Here is a 9,442-nt window from a genome sequence, read left to right on the forward strand (position 1 = left end):
GACATGAAACAAGCGCTTCCCAGTGCAGAAAAACACTAGAGTGGAGGAGGGGGAGGGGAGGCTTCTCTGAGTCTGAACTGGGCACGCTCGTTTAATGCCGCCAGCGCGTCCCCCACACACGTAAGTGGAGTTGGTATTTTTTATTATTAAAACGGCACAAATTTATTTTGAACAGATAGTTAATCACGATGATCCGATGTAGAAGGCTCAGAGGTCGATGGGGGGTCGGCCAATCACGATGGTCGATCCCATCGTCCATCGTGCCAACCCAAGTAGAAACTTCAATTTTATATCTATTCCAAGCTGTCACTCCATATTTTACATAAATACCACCAGTAAAGAAAAAAAAAACATTGCATGGATGCAACTGGGACGTATCCTCAGTGATGTACCCTGGGGTCATAGGATGTTTTGGGTCTCGAAACATCATACACCCTCGCCCAGGTGACCCAGCCGGGGCTGCCCAAGCCCCAACTTACGTCCCAGTAGTTACCCACGGTCAGCCCTCTAGGAAGGGTCGAAGGTGGTCACATGGTCAGGGCCACTCAATCTGCTGCTCCGAACTACTCAATGTAATGTAATGTCTACATTAAAATAAAAAATAAGTAATCTGAAGGGCTGGGACATTTGAGCAGTGAATGTGGGTGGCCCTAATGCATCTTTTAATTTGTTTACAAACCGCTGTTAAACAAAACTGTAGAAGAAGAAAAGCAGCAGTGAGTGTGCCGTCTGGGGTGTTCGACTAGTTGATGCCCACTCGCCTGCTCTCGTCTGCTTTCCAGGCAAGGCGGCAGTCAACTCAAACGAGCCTCTTGTAACCGGCCAATCAGGAACGCCGCTGGCAAAACAGTAATGGCTGCCTCCATAGCTCTCCAGCTCGAGCAGTAACGTATTGCAGAAATACACCCAATAACAACAAGTACACAACAACAAGAGAACGCAACAGCGGAGTTTATCGGCGTAATTTTTCCCCCGCTGTTCTTCCAAGTGGATTTGGATTTGACTGGATCCGATGCTGATTGGCTGAAGGACTGGCTACTTCCACACACTGACTGAAATGACAGCGCCGAGTCCAGACCGATCCATGAGAGGAAACAAAATGTGAGTTCACGTCTCCGGATGGTTTTAACCAGGCTAAATGTGATCTCTCGAGACAGTCTTTCGACTTGCATCGAAATCTGTCGGCAGGCTCCGATCAAAATGAAGTGAACGTGACCGGTGTGTCGTCAAAACTTACCATTTTCAGCGTATAGCAAGTTGCTACTTGCTACTAAAAAACTCTCGTAACGGACAAGCCCGTCTTTTATTGTCACACGAACACCACAATACATGCATGCGGCCACAACACACTCATGCTGACGGTGGCCGGTGAAAAGTCCTCTGCATTTAACCCATCCAGGCATGTCCTTTCCTCCGAGGGGCAGGCCAGGAGCAGTGGTCGCTTTCTCGTACAGCGCCCGGGGACCAACTTCGGATGTTGTCGTCACTGGTCGGATGACGATGACGATCTGATCTTCTGCATGTTTTTAGTGGGGGGGTTATATACGGAGGAACCCCCTGGGGGGGTACGGGGAGAACATGCAAACTCCACACAGAGAGAAAGGCCCTTACGACGAGATAACCCACCTGGGCAGTAGCAACAAGCTAGAGTTGTTATTGTTGTTTCATAGCGATTTCAACAGATTTGAGAGCGACACACAGGGAGCGGAAAATAAATGCATTAATGGGCAGAGCCGGTCGGTTGGAGCCAATGGCAGAGCTTGCCATTCCCCCAGAGGGGAAAGGGATTTTTTTCTGCTGCCGAACACGCCTCTTGAGTTCCTGTTGCACCACATTGAAACGGGGCTGCCCCCTCAGGTTAGAGATTTTTTCTTTTTTTAACCGATGGGTTCCCAGATTGGGCTAAATGTGATATTGGGCCCTAATACAGTAGTCATCAAAACAGTGCCATGTAGCGAGACAATGGAGTTCTACTGTTCTGAGCAGCTATGGCATAGCCACGGGTGTGCCAGGGTGTGCCTGTGCCACCCAAAGAGGCAGCTGGCACACCCAAAAAAAGGGGGGGAAATAAAGTTTTTTGTTTGTTTATCTGCAAAACACATCAGCTGTCTGTAGTGATGGTATACATGTATGTGTAGGAACGTATGGTATGTACGGGTGTATGTGGGGAACATATAGAGAACTGACCGGAAGTATTGGAACTAGTAGAGTCTCAATAAAGCTTGCAATAAGACTATACACGTCTCCCGTCTGGATGTCTACATAACGCCTGAGTATGACATGTTACATGGTGTCAGAAGCTACGAATCTCGTCTCAGACAGCGTCGGAGGTCCGGAAGAAGTCGGGCGAAAATAAATAAATAAATAACCGCGACGTGCAGAGTAACGTGAGTCCCGGTCGGAGCTAAGCTACGCTAACGTTAGCCAGCAGAGCAACAAGCTAGTTAGCCAGACGGCCAGAGGAGCGTCTTAAACGTGACGTTACGAGACAGCGCAGTGGAGTTTGCTTTCAAGAAGAAAAAGAATAAATAAATAAATAAAAAGAGAGAAGATGGATTCCCTGTTCTCAATAAGCCCATCTGAAAACTTCGACTTTTCAGAGTTTGCTAACTGGACCAACTGGATTCGCCGGTTTGAAAGATTCCGGATCGCAGCCGGATTGAACACTAAGGATGAAGAATATCAAGTAAACTCATTAGTCTACACTATGGGTGATAAAGCTGATGATATTTTGGGCACGCTGGGCTTAAGTGATGCAGATCAGAAGAAATACAAGGCAGTAAAAGAAGCCTTTGATAAATATTTAATCTGCAAATATAATGTCATCTATGAAAGGGCTCGCTTCAATAAAAGATGCCAAGAGACAGGGGAATCCGCTGAATCGTTCATCTCTGCAATTTATAAACTAGCAGAAAACTGTATTTATGGCCCACTGCAGAATGAAATGATCAGAGACAGGTTAGTGGTGGGCACAAGACACCGCATCCTGTCTGGGAAGCTGCAGATGAACAGTGAATTAACACTAGAAAAAGCAGTGTTAATGATAAGACAACATGAGGAAATTAAGAAACAGCAAGTGCGCGAGACAAATACTACAGACCAGAAAGAGGCAAATGTGGATTCACTGAAATTCAAGATAAAGTTCAGAAAGGAAAACCAGATAGGAAAAACAGCCTACGGCAAAGGTCAAAAGGATTCCCAAAAAGAACAGAAAAGCTGTGGACGATGTGGAAAAACACCGGGACACTCCCTGAACAACTGTGCTGCACGGGAAGCAGAGTGCAGAAAATGTGGAAAGAAAGGACATTTTGCTGCTGTTTGTCGATCAGGCAGAGTGGGAGCTGTACTCGAACAGGAAGAGGACGACGACAAAGCTCTTTTCCTGGGAGCGGTGTCCACAGGAGATGAGTCTAACTCTTGGAGGAAAAAGACACTGAGAGTGAATGGCCACAAAATAACCTTCAAGTTGGATACAGGGGCGGACGCAACTGTAATCCCGGTGGCCGCCTACTCAGAAGAACAGCATGGCCCTCTCACCAGAGCAACAAAACCACTGTGCGGGCCCAGCGGCGAACCTCTCAAGGTGAAAGGTCAGTTCAATGGAGTAATGGAATATAAAGACAGGACAGCGACACAAACAGTATATGTGATACAAAAGCTAGGTACTCCTCTGCTTGGCTTTCCAGCAATCACAGCACTCAGGCTTCTCTACCCAGTTGACGGTGTTGTGGAGCTGGAGGCTGACATGAGAGAGCTGTACCCCAAAGTCTTCACAGGGCTGGGCTGCCTGAAAAAAGAGTACAGAATTAAGCTGCAGAAGGACACAAAGCCCTATGCGTTGTCGCTGCCACGACGTGTACCTCTGCCGTTATATGACAAAGTTAAAGAGGAACTCGAGAGAATGCAAAAAATGGGAGTGATTGTGCCCAGAGAAGAGCCCACAGAGTGGTGCGCAGGGATGGTTGTGGCGCCAAAGCCCAAAGGAAAGATCAGGATCTGCTCCGACATGACTCATCTGAATGAGTACATCTGCCGAGAGAGACACATCTTGCCTGCTGTCGACGAAACCCTGGCCAAGCTCGCAGGTGCAACGCTTTTTACAAAGCTGGATGCCACAGCAGGGTTCTGGCAGGTGCCACTACATCCAGATTCAGTACCGCTGACCACGTTTATCACCCCTTTCGGCCAATACTGTTACAAGAGACTGCCGTTCGGGATTTCATCGGCACCCGAACACTTTCAAAAGCGGCTAACTCAGATGCTGACAGGGCTGGAAGGAAACGTGTGTCACGCAGACGATATTCTCGTTTTCGGGTCAACTCGAGAAGAACATGACCTCAGACTGCACAGAGTGGTGAGGCGGCTCCAGGAGGAGGGGCTGATACTCAACAATGACAAATGTCAGTTTGCAATGGACAGGGTCGTGTTCCTGGGCCACGTTGTCAGTGCACAGGGCATTGAGGCAGACCCAGGAAAAATCAAGGCAATCAAAGAAATGCCTGCGCCTGAAAATGCTGCAGACGTGAAAAGGTTTGTGGGCCTGGTTAACTACGTGGCAAAGTTCTCTCCACGTATCTCTGACCTCACACAGCCACTACGAGAGCTGCTCAAGACAGACACAGACTGGGTGTGGGGGAGCTTACAGCAGAAAGCTTTCGACGAGCTGCGTCAGGAACTGAGCTCACCCACTGTTCTAGCGCAGTACTGCGTCAACAGAGAGACAAAAGTTGCAGCGGACGCTTCCTCCTTTGGGCTAGGGGGGGTTTTGTGTCGAAAGCAACCGTCTGGAGACTGGCGCCCAGTAGCCTTTATTTCACGCAGCATGACAGAAACGGAGCGCAGATACGCTCAGATAGAGAAAGAGGCGCTCGCGCTGACCTGGGCGTGTGAGCGTTTCCAGACATACTTGGTCGGCATGGACTTTCTCATACAGACCGATCACAAGCCTCTCATTTCCCTGCTGGGCAGCAGAGCGCTAGATGATTTGCCACCTCGTATCCTGAGATTCAGATTGCGCCTGCTTCGCTTCACGTACAAAATTGAACATGTGCCTGGAAAGAAACTGATCACAGCAGATGCACTGTCCAGGGCGCCGATCCGAGACCCGCCCACAGCAGAGGACATGCAGCTGGAGCAGGATGTGAGTGTGTCCATTGACTACATAGTGGAGCACTTGCCGGCATCAGAGGCGAGGCTGGCCCAGATCAGGTCCGCACAGGACACAGATGAAATCTGTAAGAGACTGAAAAACATGGTGCAATTAGGGTGGCCTGCAACTAGAAAGGGTCTTCCGCCTGAACTTCAACCATACTGGCAGTATCACCAAGACCTGCTGGTTGCAGACGGCCTGCTCATGAAAGGTGACAGACTCGTCATCCCTGTCACCATGCAAGAGGACATGATAAATAAAGTACATGAAGGTCACCAAGGCATGACAAAATGTACCGCCAGAGCACATCAGTCCATATGGTGGCCAGGTATGACTAAACAAATAAAACAGAAAGTGGAAAACTGTGTGATCTGTGCACTCATAATGCACAGGAGCCACTGATGACAACAAAGTTGCCCGACAGGCCATGGCAGCACGTTGCGGCAGACCTTTTCCAGTGGAGCAGTGCCATGTACCTAGTGGTAATTGACTACTTCTCGCGCTACATAGAAGTAGCTAACCTCACTTCCACTACCACAGCCCACGTGACAGATACACTGTAAGTTGAAGGCTATTTTCGCACGTCATGGGGTCCCAGAGACTGTTATTACGGACAATGGCCCCCAGTTCTCAGCAACAGAATTTGCAGCCTTCGCCAGAGACTACGACTTCACGCACACGACCAGCAGCCCCCGCTATCCTCAAAGCAATGGGGAGGCCGAAAGGGCTGTGAGGACTGTGAAGTCTCTCCTGAAAAAAGGGGAGGATCCACACAAGGCCCTCATGGCGTACAGAGCCACTCCCTTGGCACACGGATCATCCCCTGCACAGCTACTGATGGGTCGCAACATCAGGACGCCCTTACCCGTCAGTCAAGAGAAGCTACAGCCAGGATGGCCTGATCTCCAGGCTTTCCGCATGAAAGATCAGGAATTAAAACAGAAACAAGCTTCCTGGTTCAACAAGAGACACAACACCCAGACAAAACAAGAGCTCAGACCAGGACAAAAGGTCTGGGTAAAGAACACAAGGCACACAGGGACGGTCAGTGGTCCAGCCCAGACACCCAGGTCATACAACATCGACCTGCCTTCAGGAAGTCTGAGGAGAAACAGATCTCACATCAGGGTCATTCCAGAGACTCCCAGGGTGACTAGGTCGGGGCGGACCATACGAACCCCGAACAGGATGGATTTATAATCTCCATTCTTATGTAGAAAAAGCTGTGGTGTATTTCACAAGGCAGAATAAACCTTGCACAGCTTTGGGGACCCAGGTAGTCAACCCTGACCCCTAGAGAAGAAAGACATTCACATTGTTCTTTGTTTTGAGAAAGAAAGAAAAAAAGATGTCACACTGAAAAAAAAACATGAATATCACAGAGAAGAAAGTTTAAAGAGGAACACCACACAAGTGTCGGTTTAAAGGAGTTATTGGTTACAGAAGATGTTTTGTTATGATGATATAATGGTAACAGTTGGACGGTATGCACTACTAAAAAAAAAAAAAAAAAAAAAAGGAGGGGAGAAGTAAAGAAAGTATGATGTGTACTGGAATGTTTACTAAGGCTGTTTGCTATTCATTGTTCAGGTTTATTTACAAGTACAGTAAAAACAAAAGAAGCTCTTTTAAGAAAGTCTGACACTCAACTAAAGGGGGGAGATGTAGTGATGGTATATGTGTAGGAACGTATGGTATGTACGGGTGTATGTGGGGAACATATAGAGAACGGACCGGAAGTATTGGAACTAGTAGAGTGTCAATAAAGCTTGCAATAAGACTATACACGTCTCCCGTCTGGATGTCTACATAACGCCTGAGTATGACATGTTACACTGTCAAGTGTCCGACTGTCCGCTGACCTATGCCTCTGTGCCCCAGAGCATCATGGGAAACTAGCTAAGCTGTCTAGTAAAGTAAACAAATGCAGCGCCAAATCAAGAAGATATGAAACAGAGCTCGCTTTTAAGCTTTTTCGACAAAGTCAAGAAACGTTGCATTGACGAGGAAGATGACTCATCGCCCTCCCCCTCAACAACTGCGGCTTCACGGCTTGTAGTGCACTGTGCACCCGTTCCCGCACCTGTATTGGTGGTGGACAGTGGAGAGACAGACGATGATGAAGATGATTCAGCCGAATGCCGTTAATAACAGCGGGGGACGCAGCCAAAGACACACCGGTGGTTTGTGCAGCAGCACAGCCAGAGGACACTAACGCTACAGATCTCTCTGCAGTAGACAAACCTGCATGCCAACCAAACTTGCGTTCTTTCCCGACTAGAACACTCTTTGGAAAAAGTAGGTGATACCAAAGTGGTTTTACATGTTGCCAAAAGATACAATTTAATTGACTGCTTCTATCTGCTAATAATGAGTGCAAAAAGGAGCAAACATTGATGGTTATGGTCATATGGTCATATCTTAATATTCCTCTAAATCTGGCTTGAAAAGGCCAATTTCTTTTGGGTGACGGCCTGTTGGCCGCCACCAAATGGTTCGCCCCCTGGCACACCCTGTCTTTCTGTGGCACACCCAATGTGCCAAGTCTGGCTACGCCACTGCTGAGCAGTGAAGGAAGTCGCTCCCCCTCTGTGTTTTGAAATCCCAGGTGTGTCTTTGGGTCGCTCCGGCGCATCATGAGTGATGTGGCGTGTGTGTTGTTGTGTGTATGTCAGTCCCTTCTTCTGAACCCCAGCACGCACGTTTATAAAGGGACAGAGAGTGATCCAGCAAGGTGCTTGAGAGCATACTTAGGGCAAGACATGACTGTGATTGGAAATATGAAGCGGCCGTGCCTACACTATGAAAATAAGGTTAGTCTCTGTTGGGACCATGTATTTCCTGGTTTCGGTTTCAGTGCGGGCGGTCGGCTGTGTGGCTCGCTCTGCATGTCTCCACAGCACAGCCTGCTCAGACTGCCTAATAGACAGCAGACAGCTATATCAGAGCGCTATGGTGTCCTAATTATACATTTTCCTCTAGATTTTTTCTGCACCTTAAAGTTCAAACTTCACCTAAGCTTTTCACAGCAACTGGTTTTGAGGTGAAATCAATAATGAGGGCCCTGGCACTGAAACACCAAAAGGAATGGAACCATCATAATGGCATTGGTTACAGCTGCTTTACTTCCTGCTTTACCACTTCAAATGGTTGCTGTGAAAAGGGTCTATATGCAGCAGCAGTCTCTGTGGGCCCCAGTCCTCTTATGTCTCTCACGCATCTTTTGAAATTATCAAGGGGCCCCCCAGCATTGGGGCTCCGGGTAGTCAGGACAACACCCCCCCCCCCCCCACACACACACACACACACACACACACGACACCCACCCGCACGCACGACACCCCTTCTCATGTGGCTTACTTCCTGTGTTGGGTAAATGTAAAATGTGGTTTCATCTGTAGCTCCAGAGCAATCTAGTAAGAGAGTGGTGCCAGCATGCCAAAATGCATGACATTTTGACAAAAGCCAGGAAGGGGGCTCGCGCTACGTTTGAATGCATAAATAAACATGTAGGCTATGCTTATTGCTTTCACATTAATGTGCTTTATGAGTTTATCAGTAGGACTCCACAATACTGTTTAAAGTGGAGATGAAGCAGTTTGATTTTATTATTTTTGTATTTGCATTTCACCTCAGACAAGACAAGACAGGACACTGCACTCTTCCTTAAATGAAGTTTCCTGTGAAGCTTTCCTACAGAGGCATGTTTTTGTTTTTACGTTATACTTGCAGTTATCTAGGCAATGTTGAATTCTATTAGTGAATAAATAGGTAACATGTAACATCACGTTAGCATTATATTCACTAAATCTTGCTTCAAACAGCCAAAATGTTTCTGTGTCCCCGCGTGTGTTGGCCTGGCATGGGTGGAGTCAAACTTCCTGCCTGAAAGATGGTCCCAGTCCCCCAATGCCTGATACGATCCCATGGCAGCAGGGGCTACATCTCATTCTGGTAGCCCCACACTGGCCGTCGCAGATCTGGTTCGCGGACCTGATCGCTTTCAAGTCAAGTCAAGTCAATTTTATTTATATAGCACATTTCATACATAAAGCAATTTAAAGTGCTTCACAAGACATTACAGACATAAGAGAATAAAAGAAGATAAAAAGACAATAAAAAGCAAAAAGCAGTAAGATGCTACACGTTTGGTCAATACAGGAAAATAATAGGAAAAATAGACATTTCAGCAGTTAAAAGCAGTGCTAAACAGAAACGTTTTTAGACCGTTTTTAAAAATCGGAAGTGTTGAGGAAAATCTGAGGGCCTCAGGCAGGTTGTTCCAGCTAACAG

This window comes from Poromitra crassiceps, assembly GCF_964638095.1.
Source record: "Poromitra crassiceps genome assembly, chromosome: 11".
NCBI lineage: Eukaryota > Metazoa > Chordata > Actinopteri > Beryciformes > Melamphaidae > Poromitra > Poromitra crassiceps.